This window comes from Lepidothrix coronata, unplaced genomic scaffold (genome assembly GCF_001604755.1).
Source record: "Lepidothrix coronata isolate B3197 unplaced genomic scaffold, Lepidothrix_coronata-1.0 Scaffold196, whole genome shotgun sequence".
Lineage (NCBI taxonomy): Eukaryota > Metazoa > Chordata > Aves > Passeriformes > Pipridae > Lepidothrix > Lepidothrix coronata.
This window is the reverse complement of record NW_016690376.1, coordinates 1,503,336-1,529,298: the sequence shown is the minus strand read 5'-3', so window position 1 is coordinate 1,529,298 and position 25,963 is coordinate 1,503,336.

Below are 25,963 nucleotides of genomic sequence, written 5' to 3'. Positions count from 1 at the left end.
ACCAGGGGCTGCAATCCAACAGGGGGGAGAGGCATTTGTGCCTAAGTAATTGGATCGTGGCAGTGTATGGAGCCGGGATGGCTCTGTAATCTTGTCCTACAATAATCCAGAGCGCAGCTCCCCCCCGACCACTGAGCTGAGAGCTGCCCTCGTTTGAAATGGGATTTAACGAGGCTGGGAGAGCAAGCTCTGATTGCTCTGGGTTTTACAGGCAGGCATTGTGGAATAATAATAATTTGGGGGAATGTTGCTTCGGGGGCTCAGTGGAGGAGCTCGGTGTCAGGATGAGCCCCAGGGGCGGCTCCGGTGCATCCCCAGGTGGGATGGAGGAGTTGCAGCTCCATAGTCCCCGTGCCAGGAGCCTGGGACTTCTTTTTAGCCCTTTTCCCCCCTCTTTCTTCTTGCAGGCCAGTTCTCCTTGTGGGGATGAAGAACTGCCTTTTCCCATTGATATTTTAGGTGCCAAATTTTCGTGGATGGGCTGTGCCTCTCCTTACACACCCTGGCTGTGGATAATGGGGGTCACAGCTCAGTGAATCCAGGGATGCAGATGACCCTATTGCAACAATATCCAGGCTCTTCCCGGGTATTTAAAAATAGCAACACCAATAACTATCTGTCTCTCTATCAAGCCTGGAGGGGAAGTAGCTTGATTAGCTTATGGATCTCCTCATTTACGTGCGGGTGACCACGAGGTGTCCAGGGAAGGGGATGGAGGAGGTGGGGATGTGCAGGGAGAAACTGGGAAGGAGAGACTCCCTGGCCACATCCATGGGTTGTGGTGTGAGTGTCTGGACAGTGCTGGCATCTCGAGGTTTTTGTCCCCAAAATGCCCTCAGAGGCTGGTTTTTGGCACGGAGCTGATGGACAAGTGGGAGCCTTTGGGGCGCTGGGCTGTGTGATCGATAGCGGGGAGACAGGCACATAGGGACAGGGAGAAGGATAAAAAATGCAGGATTTCGTGAGCTGTGACTGCTCAGTGCCTGCTTGTGACGTGTTATACGTGATGTGGATCCACCTGGAACTCTCCCACCCTCGTGTCTCTGCACCCAAACCCGAATCCCCAGGGAAACCCTGTGGGGTCAGGCTGGGGTCTGCTCCCAGCTCTCGGCTTTTTTATGTGCCAGGGGAAAGCTGCTTGGTCTTCCTTCCCAAAATCCAAGTTGATAACATGGAGCAGACGATTTCACAGCCAGCAAAGTCCAAATAAACTACCAAATGGGTGGAAGTGGGAAAGGAAGAAGGGAAGGTGTCCGGGCCTGTCCAGCCGGCGAGCGGGAGGTCGTGTTGGGGCACGTCCTGCTCGGCGTGGAGGTCTCAGGCATTTGCTGGCATGGACTGAATGCATGGATTAACTGCTGCTCCGTGCATTCTGCTGGTGGGAGTCAACCCTACGGAAAGCAGGAGCAGAGCAGGGCAGCAGCACTGTCCCCCACCCCATCCGGCAGCTGCTGGGAAGCGCTTGGGATCCCGCAAACCTGCCTCCCGATGGCTGGGGAGGGCCTGGCTATGTTCTAAAAAAGTGATTTATGCTCTAATCGCTCTTGAAGCTTCATTATTCCGAGCATTAGCGTGTCTGAGCCACTGGCCTTATTTGTTAATGTACTGAAAGCGGCAGCAGATGCGCTATTTTTCATCTGTGACCCCATCAGCTCGCTGATTCATACACTTCCATTTTCATCTGCCTGTCATTGATTTATTAATGATGTCTTACTTATCTGGGGCTCCTCTGGAGGGCTCCTATAGCCCAGCCCCCAGAGAGGTGCTGGAGGAGCCCTCTCTCCTCCCCAGATATCCCGTTTTTCAAGACATATTTGTCCTCATGACTCCAGAGATTAGATATATAATCATTTAGTCATTGAAACAACCTCAGTGGCTTGTACAATTTGTGGATAATTTGTCTGCTGAGAGAATAACATCCCTCTTTACCACAGCTGACAGGGTACCCCATCCTCCAGGGATGTATTTGGGCATGGGAGGACATACAGGTTTCCACAAAGGAACTTCATGGGATGAAGAGAGGGGATGTCCGGGCTGAAAAAATTGGCTGTTTTTCTCACTTTTCTCTCCTCTCTGCATTGGTCCAGCCTGGAATAATCCCAGAGGCAGAATTTGTGCAAGAAGCTCAATTTCCTCCCTACTTTGAAAAGCTGGTGAGGTGTTTGTTCAAGCTGTGGGGAGCTTATATGGATTTCCTTGGACAAGCAAGGCCTTTCTACAGTTCCTATTTAACCTGAGCTGTGCTGGATTAATGAGAAATTATTTATTTTATGCAACCTATTAAAAAAACCCCAAGTCTTTGTTCCCACATCTCTCCTAACAGTGAGCCCAGCGTAGATTATTGGTTTGCCTTTTCATTGTAAGGGGATTTTCCTCCTGCCTCTGTCCCAGTGATGAATCTCTTCTGGACAAGCCCTCAATAAGAGGGAGCTGCAGTGATATAGGAAAAAGCTATGTCCAGCCCTATCCCATGGGATATCTACCCATGGCTCCTGCCAGGCTCTTGGCATCCAGCATCTCTTGACCTTTTTTCCTCCTGACCCTTTTTTCCTCCTGACCCTTTTTTTTCTCTTGGAATCACACTCTGTCCAGAGTAAACCCTGCTTCTTCTTGCTGAAAAGCATTTTTTTACTGAACAACTCTGACCTAACACCTTCTGGGCTTCTCAGAAACCTAATTCTGCCACTAAACACACACATAAAACCACTGGATTTGGGGCAGGTCGTTCCAAGTTTGTTCACAGATCCTATGTGTTTTTATTCACCAGCCCTAAAGCATCATCCCTCACCCCTATAAATTGCTCCTTGCTCCCATCTTTCCTGCTCAGAAATACTACCTGTTTCCAGCAGCTCAGCTGGATCCCTGGGGGAACTGTGCTTCTGGGGATATTTGAGGGATTTATGGTGTTGTTCAAGTAACTGATCCCTGGGCCTCAGATGTGCCAGAGATCTTGCTGCTCCATCCGATTGTCTCTTTGATTTCCAGCCTAGTTAACTCCTTGGCTCTTTGCAGGATAGTTGGCTCATGGTACAGTATCTCAGCCTTTGCTGGAAGGTTTGACCTCCTTATTTTTTTGCAGGAAAAATAAAGCTTCCTGTCTTTCTTTTCCCTTTGCATCTTTCTCTCCTCATGAATTTTACACGCTGATAAGGGACTTGCCAGACTGGAGCCATCAGGTCTGTGTTACATTATTGGCACTATAGACAAGCCCGTGCTGTTTTATAAATGTAAGTACCTCTCCAAATCAATAAATCAACATTAACATTGCTTTAAATTGCCACGACATGGCGAGGGAATTTGCAGGGTAATTCTTTTCCTTCCTGGTTAATTTGCTTTGTCCATATAAAATTCAGACACATGGGGGGCAGATCCTCACCTCAGCATCTTGGATTTTCACCAGTGTCATCTCCAAACACTTGCTTGGATGTAGAGTCACAGAAAATGGTTTGGGTTGGAAGGGACCTTAAATATCATCTTGTTCCAACCCTCTTTCAATGTCCTTCATCTGGGCACTGTGAGAGGGGAACCCACATGATCTTGTAGTTTTGTTCTCTTTCAGAAAGGAAAATATCCAGGGATAAAACCCTTCCCAAAGCCTCTGGGAGCCCTAGTTCTGGAGGTGCTATTCTCTTCCCCTAAGCCACACATACACACTTTCTAAGATTGTCCAAATCTGCATTGAAAGGAGCTCAGTGTTTGGGTCAGGGCTGGGAATAATGCACAGGAGCCAGGAATAATGCACAGGGAGTGGGAATAATGTCCATTTTGGACGGCCTGGGGAGCAGGGTGAACCCCACCTGCCTCTCCCCCACTGTTAGGGCCCCTGAGCTAAAGCTGCCAACTTGTAATTTCCCTGAAGATATATTTGCACATTGGCACAGCTCTATCCCAGCTGGTTTTGCTGTCACTGGTTATTAAAGATTCTGGAAATGTGCAAATCTACCTCTTTCTGCAAGGAAGGGGCTTGTTATGGGACTGGGAGAGACCAAAACCTCAATGACCTGCATGAGTAACCCCTGCCCTGCTCTGAGGAAGACAAGACCTGCTCCTGAGAGCTCACAAATCAGATTTAAGCCCTGGGTGGGAAACTTTCCCAGCTTCTTGTTTTCCTCTAACATCTTGAAGACAAAGCATCCGAGTCCCTCAGGCTCTGGGAGCACCTCAGGCTCACCTTCCCTCTCACGGGGTGAAAGGCAGCTGCTGCATCCTCGGGCACCTCACTGCACCTCATGGTCCTTCAGGATTGGGGTATGGATTAACCTCACACCTTTTTACTATTTTCTTGCCCACAGGCAGTTCCTCCCTCCCTCCAAAACTGAGGTCTCCTTTTGGCTTCCCCTACGTGTTTTCTCTCCCACCATTTCGGCAGCTGCGATTTGGACTGGAAACGCCTTTAAATTTTTTTCCTCTTTTTTAATTTTTCCTTTCTTTTCTTTTTCCCACCTTTCCCCTCCCCCCCCCTTTTTTTTTTCTTCTGGTTTCCTCACAGCATCCTATCATCTTGGTGTGCAGGTTTGGGAAAAAAGCCGGGCGGTGATGTGGAGGCTTGGGCTGCCCTCTCTTGGCATTGCTGAATGTTGCACGGAGCAAAATCCTCAGCCGGAAAAAAACCCCCCCACGTTTCTTGACAGCACCTTCCCTGCTCCGGCTCCCTCCCTGCTGGATAAGAAGGGCTTCTTTAAAGCTCTTCCACCTCCGCTTTCATTATCCCGTGGTCAGGTTCCCTGCTCTGAGGTCAGGGACCGTATTGCGGCTCCGCGATTCGGGCGCATCTGTCCGCACAACTTCCCTAATGAACCTTTTCAGTCTCGCTTTCGGCCCCGACAGCAGGTCGGGAACGGCCCTTGGGGGAGTGATTAAGGATTTTTTTTTTTGTGAATGTGACCTCCTGCTCCCCCCGCTGACGGCGGGAATGGCTGCAGCGCACATTTGATAAGGCACGAAATCCCCCCGAGCCGGGAGGCTCCGATAGCTCCTTGGCACGTCCTGCGACTCCTTCTTGGCAGGTTGGGGCTGCTGGGTCCCGTCAGCCAGACGGAGCAAGAGCACGGTAGAAGGTTATGAGCAAGCTTTTTTTTTTTTTTTTTTAAATATAAATTTGGTTTGCATTGATCTGGTTTAACTCCTCTGCAGCCCGCTGGTTTTTCACTCTGTGGGGTGTGGCGTTGGGTGGGGGCTCACGATGTCAGATCCCAACCTGGTTTGGTAAAGGGCTGTCTCCCAGGTTTGGAGGCTGTGGTTTTCTCTGCCAGATCTCCAGTCTCTTGGAGTTGTTTTTTTTTTCCTGTGAGAGCTTTGTATTTGCAGGGAGGAAGTTTGGGGGATGCTGTTCGCAGGGAGCATCTGGGTCACCCCACGTGCTGCCACGCTTGGAGCAATCTGGTCTGGTGGAAAGTGTCCCTGCCCATGGCAGGGGGGTTGGAATGGATGATCTTTAAGATCCCTTCCAACCCAAACAATTCTCTGCTGGTAAAATGGTGGTCATTGAGGATCACCATCTTTCCTTGGGTTCTGGAGCAAAACCAGCTCTGTAAAAACTGGTTTTTTTTGCTGAAGCAAAGACTTTCTCTTCGTTTTCTCACTCCATGACCAGGCACTTTCCAGTATCCAGGGCTTGAACCTGCTGCTCCCAACGGGTGTGGGTTTGGGTGCATCAGATGTTTGCAGAAGTGGTACCAGGAAAAATAAAACCAAAAGCCACGTCATCTTTCTGACTTGTTTTGGAAACAGCCATGAGGTTTCCAGGCACCCCTATCTCCAAGGGGCCAAAGGACACACTGCTCCCTGTCCCTGTGTTTGTCACGCAGACCTGACAAAATAGCACTTGATTGCTAATTTCTCTGCTGGGTTTTTCTCTGGGGCCCTTATCAGGATGGCAGATAAGATAATGTGAGGCTGAAAGAGTGAGTATGTCAGATAAAAAAAAAAAAATACTGTTCCTTACAAATCTCCTCCTGCATCCATGAATTTGCTGCAGCAACTGCCAGGACGCCTTTTTCCCTTCTGCAGTTTTTTTTTACAAAGTAATGATCTGTTCCTGATGGGAACAAAACCAGAAAGCTGGGGCTGAAAACACGGTTGTTTATGAAAATACCCTTCAAACAGCTGCTCTCTGGCTCCTGCCCAGCAGGGTCAGGCATGGGGCTGAAGGCACTCCTTGGCTCAGGACTGCATTGCAGTTCCCAGCCGGCTCCCAGCACTGGGAACACGCTCCAGTGATTCCGATGGAGCAGTGGCTGCACATCGACCCGCTGCCACCCTGAGCTGATGCTCACGTCCCCTCTGCCGTGGGCTGTGCACCTGGATCTGTGGAAAAGGACCCCCAGAGTCTCCTGAACACCACGAAGCTGAAAAGCTGTGGGGATTCCTTAGCTCAGGGCTGAGACTTCACAGCACATCCCCCTTTGGCTGTTGGTTTGTGGAAATTTCCTGTTTTACTCCACCACTGCCCTGGACACCCTGTTCTAATGCCTGACCACCCTTTCAGTGAAGAAATTTTTCCTAATATCCCATCTCAACCTGAGAGCAACATGAGGCCATTCCCTGTTTTCTTGTCACTTGTTTCCAGGGAGCAGAGCCCGACTCCCACCTTGCTCCCCTCTCCTGTCAGGGAGTTGCAGAGCCAGAAGATCCCCCCTGAGCCTCCTTTTCTCCAGGCTGAGCCCCCTCACTCCCTCAGCAGCTCCTGGTGCTCCAGCCCCTTCCCCAGCTCCTTTCCCTTCCCTGGACACGCTCCAGCCCCTCAATGTCTTGTCGTGAGGGGCCCAGAACTGCCCCCAGGATTCGAGGTGTGGCTTTACCAGTGCCCGGCACAGGGGGATGATCCCCGTCCCGGTCCTTCTGGCCACACTACTGCTGATACAGAAGATGCTCCGGAGGCCACAGTCAGCAACGTGTCTGGGATAACACATCCGGGATAACACGCCCGGGATAACGCTGCCAATCCACAGCTCTTCCCGAAACACTTTGCTCTCCCCTGGCAAAGCCCGACCTTCGCTGCCGCCCTGCGATGCCCAACGCGAGCAAACCCCTCTGCTCTGCGGCGATGAGCTGAAGCCGTGACAGGGCCCTCGGCTGGTGCAGGGGAAGGGGCGGGGGGGCTGCGCTGCGGCTGCCCGGGCTCCTCCATCCCTGAGCGCTGCTGCCATCTAATGCCCACGGCCGGCGTCTCGGGCACCGAGGATCACCCGGGAGAAAATACATAAAACACTTTTTTTGGGAGCTAAGAGAGGAAAAAGAATAACGCCTTTCCTCTAAAGAGTGTTGTTTCTGCGGGTAAATGATGCTCCTTTCCCAAGCAGCAGCCTGGGGAGCCTTAGAGAACCTTACAGTGGGAGCATCCAAGCAGGGATGAAGGATACCCTGGAATGATTTTAGTTACAGGCCGGTCCTTTGGGCTGAGCACACCTAAAATTGCAGGAAAACCACTCCCCAGCTCACCACGGCCAGGACTTCACTCCTGCAGAAGCTTCTCCTCCCTGGCCTTTTTCTGCTGTGGAAGTAGAGTGGTTTTCTTGGATGGAATCATATCACGGAACCCCAGAATGGTTTGGGTTGGAAGGGACCTTAAAGGACATCTCATTCCAACCCCCTGCCACAGGCAGGGACACCTTCCATTAGATGGTGGCTGGGATGATGGGCTGGGTGGAAATGGAGGTCTGCATATGGAGAGGGGAGTTTTTTTCAAGTCAGATGTCCACTAGTCTCTGTTTTGAAGTTTCTTTGTTTCTGCCTGTAATAACTTTTTGTTTGTTTAGTACTCACCGAAGTGCTTGGGGCAGATTCCCTCCTCTGTGTCACTTCTTCAGAGCGTTATTTTCTCCATATTTTTTTATATCCACAATTATCACTCACCACAATGCCTGTGAGTGTATGTGAAACGGATTAAAAAGCAGGTGTTGTCCTGTCCCAAAAGACCCTCAAAATGGGGTCTGTTTAATCTCCTGAGGATCTTCCAAGGGATTTTGGCGGTTTCACCAGCAGTGACTTTATGTTTCCGTGAAGGACGCAGAGGGTGTGGGATCTGGACACAGGGAAATGCTGGACACGAGGAAATGCAGTGTTTGGAGGGCACAGCTTTTGGGATGGCCTCTGTCTTTTGAAAAGGTGCTGCTCAGTGCTGGGGCAGAGGTGCTGGGGGTGAGGAGGGCAGGGATGAAGGTACTGATGCATCTGAGGCTGATGGGCCATGTGCTCGTGGGACCCAACCAAGGAGCTTCCTAATGACTGTGCCAAAAATCAAGGCTTGATTTTCTTTATTTACCACAAAGATTTTCACCTCTGTGCAGGTCATGCTGCTCCTGGTGGGAGCTCCTGGGCCTCCTGCCAGACAGCATGACCTCAGTTTGATGGTGAAGCTCATGCAATTGGTCATCAAAGCAGTTTGTGGCCTCCAGGCTTTGTCTCAGGTAGAAGAAACCCTTTTTTCCTTTATTTTTCCTTTACTACTATAAAGACCTCATCTGCACACACTTGTTTGGTGGTCACAGGACACTCATCCTGCCTCTGGCTCTTCTTTTGCACCTCCTACGAGGAAACCATATTTTTGTCTTTGCCCATTATTTGAATCAGCCCAATGTAAGCAGTTTTCTCCAAAATTTGATGAGCTGGTTCTTATAATTTGAGGATGAAGGCTCACTTCAAAGTGATAGGGAACTGGAGATCCCTCTCCTCTGCAAGGGCGTGTCACACCATGTAAAGGGGACCTTTGAGAGGGGACAGCTGTGTTTGCAGAGAGCTGTAGGGGTCAAATTGGGGAACTCTCTGCCCTGGTGCTCAACACCAGAGCCTGGCCAAGGCTCCCTGGTGCCTTGTCCTCTCCCAGGAGGCTCCTGGCCACAGCCACTGCTCTGTGCAGAGAGATTAGGTAACACCAGCTCTGTGTTTGGGGTCTGAGTGCTTCTTTCAATTTAGCTTAACTCGCTGAGGAATTGACTTAAACTAGATTGATATAAGCCACTCTTAAAAGATTTAAGCCCCATCGTAAGAGGATGTGCTCATGGGTTTACACTGTATTAACCCAGGCTTTTAAATAACAGCTCCAGGCTAGGTCTATACTTGGTTTCTACACCAAATTGTTGCAGCTCAGGCCTGTCTGGTTTTTTAACTGAATCAGTGAAAATTGTTCATGTGGATTCACTTGCACTGATGGTGGGTTTGTCTTACAGTGGGATAACTCTGGGAGTCATGCAGCTCTCCCAGGAGTAGGGATGAGGAGAGTTGGATGCTCAAAGGGAAAGGGTTTGTAAACCCACGTAGTGCTTGATATATTTTAATAAGTGTGAAGAAAAAAGGAATGAAAATTTCAATTAAAAAAAAATAACCCCTTTCGCTTCTTCTTGTAGCCTCTGGAAAGGAGGGAGGGCAGAGATATCCCTGTTCAAGGGGCAGAAATAGGACATTTGGCTGGGCTTGAGCAGCAAACCCTGGGGGGGTTGGTTTCCCCATGGTTTGCCATTCTAAACCCAGTGATTTTGACTAACACTCATTATTTAACAACATTCCCATCACTGTGCCAGCACCTTGCCCTGCTCACAGCTCTGGCTGAGGGAGAAGTTGGTCCCACATCGAGGGAAAGCAGCTCTCAGCTGCAAAACAGCAAGTTTTGGCTAATCCCTCTCTGAGCACAGAATATCCCTTGCACGAAAACGCTGCTGCTTTCTAATAGTATTAATAATTCTCCCTTTATTTCTCACTCAAACACTCTCGAAAGGATCATCCAATTTAAATCACAGCTTCTCTAGTTAGCGTGTGTCACCACGAGAGGGCAATAAATCATCTAATTACAGTGATGGAGCCGGTGTCCTTTCGCAAAGCCACCCATGATGAACTTAAATGGATTTTAAACATTAATATAATAGGCATTTAGTAAAGAATGGGAAGGAAAAAGAACATTTTAAACAAGCCAGCAGGTTCCCCTGAATGTATTTGGGATGCGGGGCTTGGATTGGCCACCAAAACCGTCCTGATGTGCAGCGCGACGCTGGAATTAGAAGCGGGGAGGGGAGTCCTGCCTCTTTGAGATGCTAATTCAGGTAAAAGCTCATTCTGAGGAGTGCAGACGTACTGACCCTAATGATTCGCAGCTATTTGGAGAGCTAATGGAGGGTTACTAATTTCAAAGCATATCAACCTCATAAAAAGTGAAAGGAGATGGTTCCTTACTCCGCCGTCCTGAGGGGTGCCTGGGGGCTCCCCGGTCCCATCCTGAGCCATCCTCTGGCTCCACGTGCCAAAATGCTCTGCTACATCCACCCCTAAGGCTTGGCCCTCTAAAAGCCAAGGAAAAGCCACTTTATCCCCCAGGCTGATGCTGTCAGGAACAGGGATGGAAAGTCTGGTGCTCTAACCCACGGCCGCTCTAACCCAGGGGGATATTTTTGCTGTGAAAGGGTCCCACTCTTTGATTTATCCCCCAGGATGAGGCACCAGGGTCCTGGGGAGTGTTTTGTGGCTCCTGCCAAGTCAAGTCCCCACATGAGGCCACCAGTGGTGGCGTGAGAGATGGTTCCCACTTCCTGTGGGATGAGTGCTTGGGGTGACCTTGGCTGGTTGCTGGTCAGGATCTGCTCGAGGGACAAAGACAGAAGATATCCCTGAGTCACCCAGCTTCGGTGAAATCTTGTCTTGGCATTCGCTGGTCTCTGACGGGAGTCCCACATGCTCAAGGTCCTCATGTTCCCAGCCTTCCCAGCTTCCAGATGCCAATAGGACACCCACCCATGGAATCCTGATGAACCAGGGTCAAGCTACAAGTTTTCAAAGCCCTGGGCTTATGGGTACAACTAGGAGGGAAAAATTAGGAACACAAGAGTGAAATGGAGAAGAGATGGGGAAGCAGCAGCACTGGGGGCTGGGTTGTGAAGGCAGAGCAAATCTTAACCTACAGCTGATGTGACAGCTAAGAAAGACTTATTTTGGCGATTTATTATAAAGAAAGTCATATGTGAGTCCTGTGAGGGAGTGGTCCTGCCTTGTGTGCTCCTCCCCAGCACGAAGGGAAGCATTGTGTCCAGCTTGGGGCTTCAAAACATTGAAAGCAACTTGGACATAGTCCAGAGGGGAGGAACAGAAGCGATCCCGGGCCATGGCCAAGGAGGGAAGATGGGCTACAAGCCTTCTGGAGTAGGATTTGGCCCTCCTGTTCCTTGGGGAAAGGTCAAAGCTGCACTCAAGGCAAAGCTGGTTTGAGTTGGAAGAGCAGAAATATGATGAAGGGACCACGTGCAGCCTCTATCTCGGAGCTTTCCAAGGCAGGGAGCTCCTGAGGAGGGACTGGGTCATTCAGAGCTTCCCCACTTCACGGCCACCACTTGCAAAGCAAGACTGATAGGAATGTTATTATCTCCATCCTGGTGCCAGAGTTGGGGAGGACTGGGAAATACTGCTTGCAGTCACCTCTGGAGTTCTCCTGCAGCTCTGCAAGTGCCTGAGCCCTGTAGCTGTGCCCAAGGCTGGTGATTAGCCTTAAACCACAAGAAAAAGCGATGAAGCTGAATTTAATCTGCCAACAAGACCTACAGCACAGCCAGTGCCTCAGAGCTGGGGAAGAAGAGAGAAGCTGCCAGCAGCAGAAGGCTCTGGGACAGGACACACCTGCTGTGGGTAGTCATTAGAGGGCAAAGGAAGCTCGTGCTACAGGTTCTCTTGCAAAATTAGGAGGTGACAAAGCTGAGGGTCACCACTTTCCACTGCAAGTAAAGATTTAATGAGGTGGAGGTTATGGGCTCACATGTAGATTTTTCCTCTGTGCAGATGCCCATCCACCATGGATGGCTGGGTCACCAAGGATGTCACCTGGCTGCAGTTTTCAGCCTCTTCCACTCGCATGAGCAGTGGGATGGAGGAGGACAGTGCAGTTCAGACGTGGTGTGGGTGATGAACACCCTGATAAGTTGTTTGCAGCAGTCCTGGGAGAATATTTCCTAGGATTTCCCCCAGACCAGAGCTGAGAAGGCTGTGAGAGCAAGCAAGTTCAGCCCTGAGTGCAGCGTGAAACAGGGGAGGAGAACATGGAGACAGAGAGCCCGGCCACGTTCTGCAGTGATTTTTATAACTAATAAAGATCTGGTATAAATATGAGTTTGAAAGACCTCAAAGCTGATTAAATCTGTTTGATATTTGAGGGTTTCCTCCCCCTCCCTCCCCTTTGTTAAAGGACAGTCTCCTCCTTCAAAGTGAGTGATGGTCTAAAGTCGTAATGCCGATTATTGCTGAGATTCTCACACGAATGCGGTGGGGAGGGGAGGGGGGGGAGAATAAAAATCCCTGTAGGGTAGTTTAAAGTCGGCGTGAGTAGTGTGTAATCTACCCAACAGGATTGATCCAGGTCAGGCATTAAAGGCTAAAATGGATTAAACAAAAGACATTCCCCCTTGTAACAAGAAGGAAAAACTTCAAAGGTGGGATTTGTTCTTGTTGTGACAAAGGAAGTGGATTTACCAAGTGCCTTGGGGGCACACACCCCTCCGCGGCTTTCAATTTGCTCGAGTTGCTCTGAAGGAGCAGGACAAAATGCGTGGGGGTTTTTTTTTTCGCCGCGCGCTCCCGACGCTGCCGGGGCCCTCCCCGGGGTAAGAACGTTGGGATAAGAGGATCGGCTCGGAATCGCTTTTTTTCTTGTTTTGTTTTGTTCGCTCTTTAGGGGGAGGAAAAAAGAGAGAGAAGGAAAAAAAAAAAAAAAAGGGGGGGGGGGGGGGGGGTGGGGGGGGGTGGTTGGGGGGAAGCAACAAAAGGAGGGAGGGAGGAAGGAAGGGAGGGTTGGTGGCACGTCAGGGGGAAATGTGGTGGCTAAGGGTGCTTGGTGGGGACAGGTGGGACAAGTGCAGGCAGAGATGGGGAATGGGATGGGGTGGGGAATGGGACCTTCAAAGCAGACAAGACCAGGTTGCCCCAGACAGGAGTGGAGCGCTGGGAAAAGGCCTGCTCCTGTCTTAAACACCAGCCACCCACTGCGTGGAGACGCCTTTTCCCTCCTGTTCCTCACTGCTCACACCCTGGGGTGGGTGCAGATTGTCCCTGGCCAGTGGAATTGCAGCTTGTGGGTACATCCACATCCATTCTGTGCCCACTGGGAGGGAAGGGGACCTTCAGGCCGACAAACCTCACCAGGTCTCCAGGTGAGCGTTACAGCCGCTCAGTTTTGTGAGACTTGCACCCCACCACGGGGGGATTATTCTTTTCTTCCTTGTTCTTGAACCCACTCCAGAGCGAAGCTAATTCTCCTCCCTGGCTGAGAAAAGGCACAGTGGCAGTAGGCATGGTGACAGCAGGGCATGGTGGCAACCAGGCATGGTTGCAGTGAGTCCTGATGCCTGGAATACCGTTCCCTCCATCTTCTCCAGGTCCTGCCACCACCACAGGGGGCACACTGTGGCTCTGACACCAAACACCTGCATGGCTCAGCAAGGAAGCCTGTAACACCCAAAACCTTTCCCAGCATTAAAGCCTAAAATGCACCTTTGTGTCTGGTGCATCCAAATCTAGAGCATCTCAGACTGGGCTGGACTGGGCTGTTGGGCGATCCTGCAAAGGTGCTGGATGGTGGGAGCGTGGTGGCTTCCATGTGTCTGGTACCTCTAATTGCTGGGATCCGAACTACAGGCCCTTTGGAACCAAACCTGTGTCATTTTGAAGTATTTCTTTAAGGGAACCAGCCCCATGGGCTAATCTGTGCGATCACGGCCGGGTTAAGTTGTGTCTCTCTGTGTGCCCGTGTGTGTGTACAAGTTTTCCATATTAAAGCCTGGTTAATTCCGTTAGGAAGTGGATCCTCACCATTGTGCAGCACAGGGCTACTATATTTCTATCTAATTCCCCAGGTAATGCAATTAGGCAATTGGGTCTAAGCTGACATCAAGAGGAGAGGTCCCCAGGTTTGCACAGCAACAGGCCTACGGTGATTAAATGTGCCACACTCAATTATTGGAACGTGAAATCGTCTTTGGGAAACTCCATCTCCATCCAGGCACATTCTCTGTAACAACCTACAGATCTGAGCTACAACTCATTCCTTTGTGGACAGAGGAGAAGGATTTTACAAGGGCCTGGAGTGACAGGACAAGGGGGAATGGCTTCACACTGGCAGAGGGCAGGGTTAGATGGGATTTTAGGAAGAAATTCTTGGCTGTGAGGGTGGTGAGGCCCTGGCACAGGTTGCCCAGAGAAGCTGGAAATGTTCAAGTCCAGGTTGGATGGGGCTTGGAGCAACCTGGAGTGGTGGAAGGTGTCCCTGCCCATGGGGGGGGTGTTGGAATTTAGTGATCTTTAAGGTCCCTTCCAACCCAAAGCACTCTGGGATTCTATGAACCTGAGCTGCTTCTCACCAAGTGTCAACAGCAGCTGGAAAGAGGTGGCTGGTCCTGTCCTTTGCTGACACTGCTGCCTGGACAGCTTTGGCTTACTGCACTTGGAGTTAATCATGTCTGTGCCAAGTCTTAATGACAGTCCCACTTAATGGTAAATAATTTATTTCTATTTGAAGGAGTTGTTGAGTGGATTCCTGCTGCAGTTCATCCAGCTCTGTCACTCTCATCCCTTTTTATCACTTCCTGAGAGCACTCCTCCATGTCCTTACATACCTGAGCAGGCAGGAGGCTTTGCTGGGGGGGTCAGCACCCTTCAGTGGCTGGATGGATAGAGAGGGACATGGAGTGGTCTCTCTGCCAGGTCTGTGGCTGCAAGATGCCCAACACAATGGCCCAGCCTGATGTCCAGAGATGGGCTGTTCCAGGTCACTCCATGCCTCAGTTTTCCCTCTCTAAAATGGGAATGCTGTCCTTCTTTCCATATTCTCCAAGCAGAGGGGCAAGGACTGACTCCCTACAGACCATTAACATCCTCCCATGCTGTCTCTTTGCAACACTTTATGTTTCGGGGTCTTCTTAAGGGTCTCAATTTTATATTAAGGTCCTGGAAGTGTTTTCACACAAAATCACAGAATCATTTCGGTTGGAAAAGACCTCCAAGACCACTGAGGCCAACCTTTGACTGATCCCCACCTTGTCCCCCAGCCCAGAGCACTGAGTGCCATCTCCAGTCGTTCCTTGAACACCTCCAGGGATGGGGACTCCACCACCTCCCTGGGCAGCCCCTTCTAACCCTTTTCATGAAGAAATTCTTCCTGGTGCCCAACCTGAACCTCCCCTGGTACAGCTTGAGGCCATGTGCTCTTGTTCTGTTGCCTGGGAGAAGAGCCCAGCCTCCACCTGGCTGCAATCTCCTTTCAGGTGGTTGTAGAGAGTGATAAGGTCTCCCCTGGGCCTCCTTTCCCCCAGGATAAACAACCCCAGGTGCCTCAGATGCTCCTCATAGGAGTTATTCTCTAGTTTTGCATCTCATGGCAGGGCAGTGGTTGACCACATAAGCCCCAAACACGTCCCAGGTGGTCTCTCCTCATTCCCAGCCCACTTGGTGCTTTGAAAATCTCCTCTACCTAAACCACTCATTGCACAACAACCTCTTTTCTTTGCATTATCTCAGCACCCACCAACACAGTGGGGCCACCACACAACTCCCCAGTGGGGGTTCCCGAGGGCAACTCCTCCATCCTCTGTGGCTCTCCCACCTCCTGCTTCTTCTTGGGTTGCTTCAAAATCACGCTGGGTTTTGTTTGGGCTTTAGCAAACACCCTCTTGCCTTGGTTTTCTTTTTCACCTTCCCGTTTTCCACTCCCTTGGAACGGGCTCGGGCGCCCCACGGACTTGGCACGCTTTGAAAAAGATAAACGCGAGTTTTCCGTCTCCGCAGGTGAGCTTTCTGCGTTGGGTTCAGCAAGGAGCCCTTGCACACAGGGAAAACATGCACCTGATTATGCTCCACCACAGCCAAAGCCCCTGTTGGCACCAGGCATTCAGTGCAGTCAACTTGAAAAAGGGGGAAAAAATCATAAGAATCGAGCAAAGCGAAGGAGGCGCCGAGTTCGTGTGACATGGGGCAGTGGGGGAAGCCCGGTGCTGGTGCTAAAAGAGCAGCTAAAAGACAGGGATGCTGGGCACCACGGGGCACAGGATGAGGAGATAATTCCCTGTGGCAGGAATATGCCATCTGTGAAAACCCATTTGGGCTGGTTTTTTTTGTAGGAACCGAGGTGGCAAAACTACATTCGCTAGCAAATAATTTAAATATTGCCAGTCACGTCACATTGTGGTTGTTTGGAAATAATTATATCCATATCACAGACAGTAAATAATAGATGTGCTTTCACTAACATTTTATTCATGTTCTGTTTTAATATGGCAAACTTAGAAGTAATTTAATCTCCCAGTAAATTGAACTGGTAGGGGGTTCTTCACACAGAAGATTGCAAGTTATTAATTCCAGGCAGTCTTCATCTTGTACAATTAGTCACTGTTTGCAGCTGGAAATGTTTTATTAATTTTCCATAGCAGTTGATTTTCCACAGTTTTCTCAGTTTAAATTAAGCAGTAAGAGCCGCTGTTTCTTCTTAAATAAATTTCCTTTCCACAAAAATACATGCCTCTGGCTATGTCAATTTTCCCGTTTGATTAAAGTGCCAGCAGGCAATTAATAACTTAATGCATTTTAAAGTACTTTTGGAAAAGTAATTTGAATAGCCAAACTTGTATATTTGAATTGATTGTTGCAGAAGATTTAACACACATTCTTAAATCACAGAACCTTGTAAAGGACAAACGAAGAGTTGCAGGAGAATCAGGCACCGTCCGACGGTGTCTCCTGAATAAAGAGGGATCTTCTAAGGCTTGTTCTCTTCTGGGATTGTCGCCGTGGTCCCAGGAGAGGGGTTCAGCCTCGGTTCATCTGGAGGTTTGCAAGAGGAGAAGGGATTTGCTGTGTTGGCTGAACTCTGGAGATGAGGTCCTTGGGAAGCCCTGTGGAAGGGAACTGCCCTGGTAAATAGCTGTCACTTCCTCTCTGCCTGGGCTGGGACATTCCCAGTCCCAACACAGACCCCTGTTGCCTTCAGGCATCTGCTGTCAGGTGGGATCTTGTGTTGATTCAGACCTCACTTCGTTGCACATGTCCACCAAAGAATTACAGAATGGTTTGGGTTGGAAGGGACCTCAAAAATCATCTTGTTCCACCCTCTGCCATGGGCAGCAACACCTTCCACTATCCCAGGTTGCTCCAAGCCCCATCCCACCTGGTCTTGAACACTTCCAGGGATGGGGCAGCCACAGCTTCTCTGGGCAACCTGTGCCAGGGCCTCACCACCATCACAGCCAAGAATTTCTTCCCAGTATCCCATCTAAACCTGTCCTCCAACAGTTTAAAACCATTCCCCCTTGTCCTATCACTATCTGCCTCTGTAAAAAGTCACTCTCCCTGTTCTTGTCCATGCCCTTGTCCATGTCCATGCCCATGATTAATCCATGCCCATTCTCATGTCTATCCATGTTCGGTGCAGCATACAGGGAGGGCTCAGCAGGACAACCTCCTGTACATCCAACTCTCACCCAGAAAACAAAACTGAGGTGAGCAGGGACCTCAAACAGCCACTTAAGCCATGCCTGGCCCTCAGGTGGGATCAGTGATCTCTAGACCAGGGAGATGTTTGTCTGACTGACTCATGTGCCGAGGTCATCACAGGCGGGTGTTTCCCCTCTCACACCTGACACCCTGATCCAGCAAAGCACTTAAGAGCCCTCATAAATATAAACCAGATAAACACCCCCCTTGAGTCCATGGCATTATTCCTCTGCTTGCCTTAAAGCATGTGCTTAAGGACTTTGTTGGATTGGATTTGAAATGCTTTAGCCCTCATCTTTATCTGCCTTAAAATCAATCTTGGAGCGGGGCTGTCTTGTGTTTGTTGTTTCTTTTAAGACACCAGCAGTCCTACGGCATTTCTTCCTTTTTTGCAGAAGTTAAGGAGTGTTGTGGCATCACCCAACTGTGAGGGGCTGAGGGCACCACAAGGGACAACTTGGATTTCATCTGATGCATCCGCAAACTGGAAAGAGATTATTTTTCTTGATGCTGAGCTGACTTTTCTGACCACCTCAGTGCAGACTTGGAGTCAAGTGTGAGGCCCCAGGAGGGAAAAGGAGGAGTGATCCATGCTGTGGCTATCAGTGTTTCACACTTCTGAGAGCGTGGTGCGCCCCAGCTGAGAACTTCAATTCACTCAGTGCAAGATGAAATGGCAGCTGCCTTGGGTTGATAAAAAAATATAATAATCGTGATGAAATAATAGGATTAATGCCAGCTAGTGCTGTTTAACCAAAAGGTCACTTTGACAGATGTAACTTCTCTCAGGAAGCATCAAAATATCAGATTAGTTTTTGACTTTTTGAGGAGAGGGCATTAAGATGACAAAGTGGGGATGTTGAACATGCCAGGACTTTTCTGGGCTCTGGCATTCGGCTGGAAGAAGCTCCCAGTCTGCAAACAGCAGGTTCTCAGCTCCAGGGATGTTGTGGCCACAGCTCTGCCATGAACAGCAGCAGGTTCTGTGCCCTGGCTGAGAAACCACAAACCATAGTCTTTTGGGCAAACTCTTGGGGGTTTTATTCTTCCCTCATCTCCTGAAACTGTGGGCAGATTTCTGATTTCTGCACCAGAAAACACCTTCCTGCTTGTCCTGAAAACCTGATAGAGCATAATTTCAGTTTCCACCTGCCTTTGGTGGCCTGTCTGGTCCCTGTGAACAGCCTCAGCTCTCCAGGGACTGCTCGAGTTTTCCCAAAACTGACTTCTCTGCCTTTCCTCCCTGGACTGGTTTAGTGCCCATTCTAAAGATGATGGGGCTAAATATACACATGTAAATGAAAAAAAAATGGTCCTATAGCTCTTTGCCTGGAGCTGTGGAAGAAGGAGAAAAGTTGATTGGGAGGAATAAGTCTTTAATTGTGTGTCTCCCTTCTGCCAGTGGCTTTGCTGGACCTCCACCTCTCTACTTTCCCACCAAGCCTGCCCTTGCCCTACACTACAACCCTGGATTTGCCTAGTGGATCTCATGTCCCTCCTGGAGGAGGGACCCTGCTGTCTGGGCTCTCCATTTTTCTTTGCTGCACCATGAGCTGTGCTTTTTCCGTCCTCTGGAGGTCAAAGTGGTGTCCTTGAACATTTTGTGCCGTGGGCACTGTATTCAGGGATTGTTTAGGGATGTCACCAGTGGCTTCCTCAAATCATGACTGTGGGCAACCTGATGTAGCTGAAGGTGTCCCTGCTCATGGCAGGGGGGTTGGACTAGGTGATCTTTGAAGGCCCCTTCCAACCCAAGCCATTGTGGGATTCTGTGATTCCATGACAGCTTGCACCTGGATATGCTCCGTCCGCCTCAGGCTCCACATTTTGGAAGTCTCTTGGCATCCCAGGACCAGAGCTGGGGGGTTCCCCCTCCTACTCNCTTGCACCTGGATATGCTCCGTCCGCCTCAGGCTCCACATTTTGGAAGTCTCTTGGCATCCCAGGACCAGAGCTGGGGGGTTCCCCCTCCTACTCACTCAACCTGCCGCCTCCCTGCTGCCGTGGGTGGTTTCCAGCTTGCTGGGTGTGCACCTGCAAGCAGAGTCCAGTTAAAACCAGTGCAGCCCAGTCCAGCAACGGAGCTGCAGAATTGCTTTATTTTTTGCTTTGGAAGCGAGAAGTGCTTTCCAGCAAAAGCCAAAAGCGGGTTTTCTCCTGGCTTTGGGGGCTGAAGTGCAGGACTGTGCTGTTTCCATCCCAGAAACTGCTCTCCCACCGCTCCTGGATCAAATGCAAACAGGAGCTGTGGGAGGCCAGCCCGGCTGTAATGGCGTGAATCAATCCGAGGGAAAGGGACAAAATCCCCAAATCTCAAAATAATGAAAACAAAGATATCCAAGTAATAAAATCTGCGAGAAGCACAAAGACAACATAACTCAGATCTCAGCTGGCTCAAAGAAAGTGTCCATTAACAGGGGATTAGCAGGAGGGAAGTACACAACCAGTCAGTAGGAAGTGAAAACGCACCGCACAGTCGCCTGAAATCACAGCCCATCTCTGGGTTAGGATGGAGGCTCTGCTGGGCAAGTCAGAATAACAGCTGCTCCAGAAATCTATCAAATAAAAAAATAAGTGCTGCCAAACCTGCCTTTGCTGTTTTTAAGAAACCTTGAAGTCCCGTAGCTCTCTGCCAAAGAAAAAGCATCTTGTTCTTTCGCTGGGAACACTCATGTGCGTCCCTCACGTGCTGCACTTCACCCTTACATCTCAGAAACAGAGATTTTTCTTGTCTTGGGGGCTGTGTATGTCTCACACAGATGGGTCTGGTCTAGATTTGGACCCTTGGGATGCCCTGATAACAAAAACAGGAGTGAAAAATGAGCGAGGTCGATTATGTTCTCCCCACTGCTGTTTTCCAGCTAGTCTGAAAGGGTCCAAAACTCTTCTTTCCCTAAATTTCGTTGTAATTAGTTCTTTGAAAGGCGCTGATGGATTGTGGAGTATTTCTTAAAAAGCAAGGCAGGAGCAAATGCTGTGTAATTAGATATGCAGAGAGCGTAGCGTGTGTGGGTGATACATTCATTTGGAGTAATTCACACACTTGCACTTCCATCGTTATTTAGAGATTAAACCAGTGCAGCTCCTTAGTGCTCACGTCTGCCCAAAGCCCCCGTGGACTGCAGCAGGCATTGGGGTCCCTCCTGAAGCCACAAAATATTAAACCCCTTCCCAAAACGCACGTGGGGCTCTAACCTTGCACGAGTTTTCACAAGCAGAGCCTTATTTTAGTAGCTCGGTGTTTTAACTGGTCTGTGTTGGGAGGATGGGGGAGAGGCTGCGTGGTACCCAACACCCCATCCGTGATGATGTGATGGGGGGGGGTGTCAGCCCAGCTGCATAGGAAACAGGGCCAGGTTCTAAATAGGGGCTTAATCTGAGTTAAAATTAAATGGGCTTAATCTGGTCTTAATCTGAAATAATACCTCCGGTGTTCTGGATGCATCGGCGCTGCCTCGGAGGGTTGGCGGTACCAGTCGCTGTCCTTCACAAGCCCTGGGTAGTGCTGCCAGGGAAGCTGGCCAGGAAAACAGCATCCTGCTGCCTCCTGAAAAAGATCCCTGCGCCTCTGTGGCCACTAGTAGGTGATCTTGCCCTCAGCTATCCATGATCTGTAGGCTGGAGAGCTCTGAGTGCAATATATAGAAATCTGTGAATTCGCAGGTTTGTGAACCCAAGTGAGACTCCTAAACCAGTGCAGATGTTGCTGTAGGTGGCACACAGCTGTGGGTTCAGCACCTAGAGGGGTGCTGGATGTGGCACGTGCTGTCAGGGTCCTCCTCCTGGCAGCAGTCACAGGAAAATGCAGCCCTGGGGCAAAGGCTGTGGTGTGGGAGCCCATCCTGATGGATGCAGGTGAAAATGCTCTGCCTGAGTCTGGAAGAAAGGAAAAATGAGATGGGTACAACGGGGAGAATTGAGAGGATGTGTGACAGACCTCAGGGTCGCATGGGTGACCCAACCTAAATGGGACCCTGGTGGTGCTCAGACAGGCACTGGGATCAGATACACACTCTTCAAATGTGAGTAAAAGTAGCAGCAGGATGTTTCATGAGCAGATGAGAGGCTGTCCCACTGCCAAGTCCTTAGAATCACACAATATCCTGGCCTGGAAGGGATCCACAAGGATCATCAAGCCCAATTCCTGGCCCTGCACAGGACAGCCCCCAAAATCTCACCATGTGCCTGAGATCCTTGTTTAAATATTCCTTGAGCTCTGTCAGGTTTGGTGCTTTGACCACTGCCCTGGGGAGCCTGTTCCAGTGCCCAGCCATCCTCTGGGTGAAGAACCTTTTCCTGATATCCAACCTAAACCTCCCCTGACACAGTTTCCTGCCATTCCCATGGTGCAAACACACTGAAAGCAAAAGGAAAGCTTTTAAGTGCCTTTGGATGCAGCCCTGGGTAGGAAACAATGCACAGTTCAGGCCTTATCCGCCCTAAAACCTTCTCAGCACCCAGCAGAGGCATCAGCAGGTCCTGCTAAAGACTTCTTCCAGCTCTCCAAATACCCATCAGCAGTAGGGTGGTGTACCCAGGGCCGTGCACCCATTACCAGAAGATCAGCCCCCCCACCCCAGCTCTGAGTTACACTTTGTTTTCCCTGGCTGGGCTTGCAAATTGAAAACAAAAGTGGTTCCCAGGACGTGTGCCCTAAATCCTGCTCTGGCCTGACAGATTTAGGCAAGCATTGGTCCGAGGGGCATGATCTGACATCAACTGGCATCTCTGACAACAAGTCCTGTGTTGGGAGAGAAGTTTTATGGCTTTGCTTCCTTTTTGCCTGCTGATTGCGGTGCAAACGCCCTCTCCCTGGAAAATAATGTATATTGTCTCGAGGATTTAGGTATTGCCAGCTGCAATTTATGAGATTCTGCAAGCTCTGCTGGTAGCTTTGTATACTGGAGGTTTCATTTTAGTGTCATCAGCCACAGATTATGACTGCAAGGGGTGCCTGTCTTTAATCTCATTTTTGAAGGAATTAATGTTATTAGTTTTGATGAATTAATGGTATTTAGGTGTGCAAGGTTAGCATGAATTAATGTCCACCTATTTCTGTTGTGTGGCTGACTGTTGTAAAAGGACTCTGGTAAGCAATCTTTACACAGGCTCTTTTTTCTTCCTCTTCATTCTTTTGTAATGCTCTTTTAGGAGCTTAAAAAATAATGTTTGAGTTTTGTTTTTTTTTTTTCCCTCTTTCTTTTTAAGTAAAAAGAAATATTGAAGATTTTCCCCTGGGCAGAGCTGACATTAACTTAGCCACTGCTGAGTCACGGAAGGCTAACAAGCATTTGGGAGCCCAACCAAAAGGCTTTGCTTTACGGATGCTGCAGGTGTAGGAATAATTCGTGGCACAGCTCAGCTTTCTGAGGAGGTCTCGCACTGCTGAGGATTGCAGATTTAATGGCTGATGGAAGAGCACCAAGGGAGGACTTGCAGGGAACCTGCCACCTCCAAGGTGGGTCACAGGACTGCGGGGCCACGCAGGATCTGCTGCCACACAGAGCCAGGGACCACAGTCCCCTTTAGTAGCTGTTCACCTTCTGCCTGAACCACTTTGTTTTCATCTCAGCTTAGAATCCCAGAATGGTTTGGGTTGAAAGGGACATTAAAGATCATCTTGTTCTGATCCCCCTGCCACGAGCAGGGACACCTTCCACCATCCCAGGTTGCTCCAATCCCCATCCAACCTGGCCTTGAACACTTCCAGGGATGGGGCAGCCACAGCTTCTCTGGGCAACCTGTACCAGGGCCTCACCACCCTCACAGGGAAGAATTTCTTCTATGTAACCTAAATTTCCCCTCTTTCAGTGTAAACCTGTTACCTTCTGCTTAAACCACTTTGTTTTCCTCTGATCAGAATCATCAAGCCCTGACAGCTACAAAACCTCGTTTCTCCCATCAGTTTGATCAGTGGAACCTGGCATGTTTGGGGTCCATGCTGTCCATCAGATCAAGGACACCCAATGTTTACATGGGTTTAGATGCAATCAGAGACCCCTGATATTTTTTTTTTCCTGCTCTGTTTAAGCCCAGCTCCTTTCACTGCTTCCCACAAGAAAGATCTCCAAACCTGACGCTGCTCCCTGTGCCCTGTGCTCTTGGAGTGGGTTATGCACACACCTGAGGTCCCCTGCAAGGGAAGGGGTGCTCCAGGAGGATGTGCACAGCCTGCAAGGGAAGATCATACATCCATAGTGCTACAGCTACTGGTCACCTCAACATCCATCTCAACACCCAGTTCCAGGCCAGACTGGACTGGGCTTGGAGCAGCCTGGTCTAGTGGAAGGTGTCCCTGCCCATGGCAGGGGGTGGAACCGGATGGTCTTTAAGGTTCCTTCCAACCCAAACCATTCTGGGATTCCCTTTTATGATTCCTTGGAGAGCACCCATGAGGATGCTGTGTTTGAAGCAGGATGAGGCTGAGCATGGACAGATGGTCCTGTCGAAGCATGGGGTGGATTCATCTTGGTCATCTCAAGCTGGCCTGGCTTCCCTGAGATACGGGTGAAAAAAAATGGAGTCTTTGATGAGAGGACACATCCCAGCTACCTTAAACCCCACTCAGAATGGCAGGTGATGCTCTCCAGAGGTGTTTCTCTTTTTCCAGGAGAGGAAGTCTGTACTTTTAACAATAACTGGACCCCTAATTCTCATACTGACCTGTATGTCTGCCTGGGTGGAGACAGTAGAGAGCCTGGCAAAGGCTGATACCAGCAACTGATTTGAAACTCATGCACAGCTCCCTGGAGAGCAAGTGTGCTGCTTCCATTTGTTTGAGATGATTCTCTAGATTAACATCACTGTTATGGTGGGGGAAAAAGAAGTCAGAACAAATGTTGCACACTTCATGTCCAAATGGCTGTGACAGATCATACTTTGAATTGCCATGCATGGGTTGAGAAGGTTTAACTTTGAAATGGGTGGACAATCTGTTGAAGGTCTTCACTGCCACCCCAGCCCCAGCATCCTTCAAAAGTGAGGACAGATGGATGTGTCTGCCTCTTCCTCTGCCCATCCTGCAGAGAGCTTGGCATGGGCGTTCTACAAGATTAGTGGGGAAAGATTAGACTGGTCTAATAAGTTTGACCTCTTAGAAGGGGGCTCAGCACAGACGTTTCTGGTACCACCTTTGTACTTGTGGGTACAAACAGCCTTTTTCCGAAAACAGGCAGCAATATTCACTTCCAATTCTCAAGGAACAATTCCACCAGCAAAATTGTTTTCCAGAATAAAATAAACACAGAATTGAGTTCCAGACAGATGAACACCAAGACCAGATATTTACCTATAGATCCCTGGAAGTGTTCAAGGCCAGGTTGGATGGGGCTTGGAGCAATCTGGGATGGTGGAAGGTGTCCCTGCCCACAGCAGGAGATTGGAATGGGATGGTCTTTAGGGTCCCTTCCAACCCAAATAATTCTCTGATTGTCAACAAACCTGGGGACTAAGAACACTGATCATTAAAAACCCTGAGACTCTTCTGCCTTCCCTTGGTCCCATCAACTTCGGACTTGATACTTGATAAGATCTAAGAGCTGGAAGAGTTATCTGGGTGGAGGGAGCTTTTTATTGAGGCTTTTGTTTCTTTGCTAATGAGGAGTCTCCAGGAACAGGCAGGGAATGTTTGTTCTGCTGGAAGGATCCAGGTTTTATTGTGCTTGCCCGTACGAAATGCTGTGTTATCTGGTGACAACGACAGAGCCTTCCCCAAAATTGTGTTTGTTACAGTACCTTGGCTGAGAAAAATTGAACACAAAACATCTGAACCCCTTTACTAGGGAAGCACCTGTAGTACACGATAGGCTTCTTTTCCCCATATAGGTACATTTAGGAATAACAAAAAGTCTGTGTAAAACTGCCTTGAGCTGTTCTTTAAGTTAATTATCACTTCTTTTGGTACTATGAATGGCTGTTCAATGACACTGTCAGCGAGTGGAATGAACCAAATTACTTTAATTATGGAGTAATTGCACAGAGTGATGGTAATTAAATCTTGATCAGTCTAAGTGAGTGAATTAATTGCTCCAACTTGGAATGCACACCGCAGCAAGAGGAGTTGTTTTGTAGTTTAATTAACACCAACCACTAAATTCTTATCATATCTAAAATGCAGACAATTAATGAGTTTGATTCTGCTCTCACCTTAATAGGAACTAGGACAGAATGCATGCTGAGAAAGGTAGCTGTGGTAGCAAAATGACAGAAAACTTAATATTCCTGTCAGTGGTGGAGTATATTAGCTATACTCTGCTTTGCCTTCCAGTCAAATGTGCAAATAGAAATATTTCCATATAATTAGCTCCTGGCCCCATTTTGTTTCAATACTCACTGATCTGCCAAATTTGTTAATGTTTTAAACTTCAGCTGCCTGTGTTTCCAGGTGATTTTTAGCCTCTTCTCCTTGTATTGTCCAGCGTGATGCTCCCATCCTTTGATAAATCAGCTGCCACTTTTCCTGTGCCACGTGCAAATGTGTTACCATAATTTTAGGTGTTTAATGGTTACACAGACC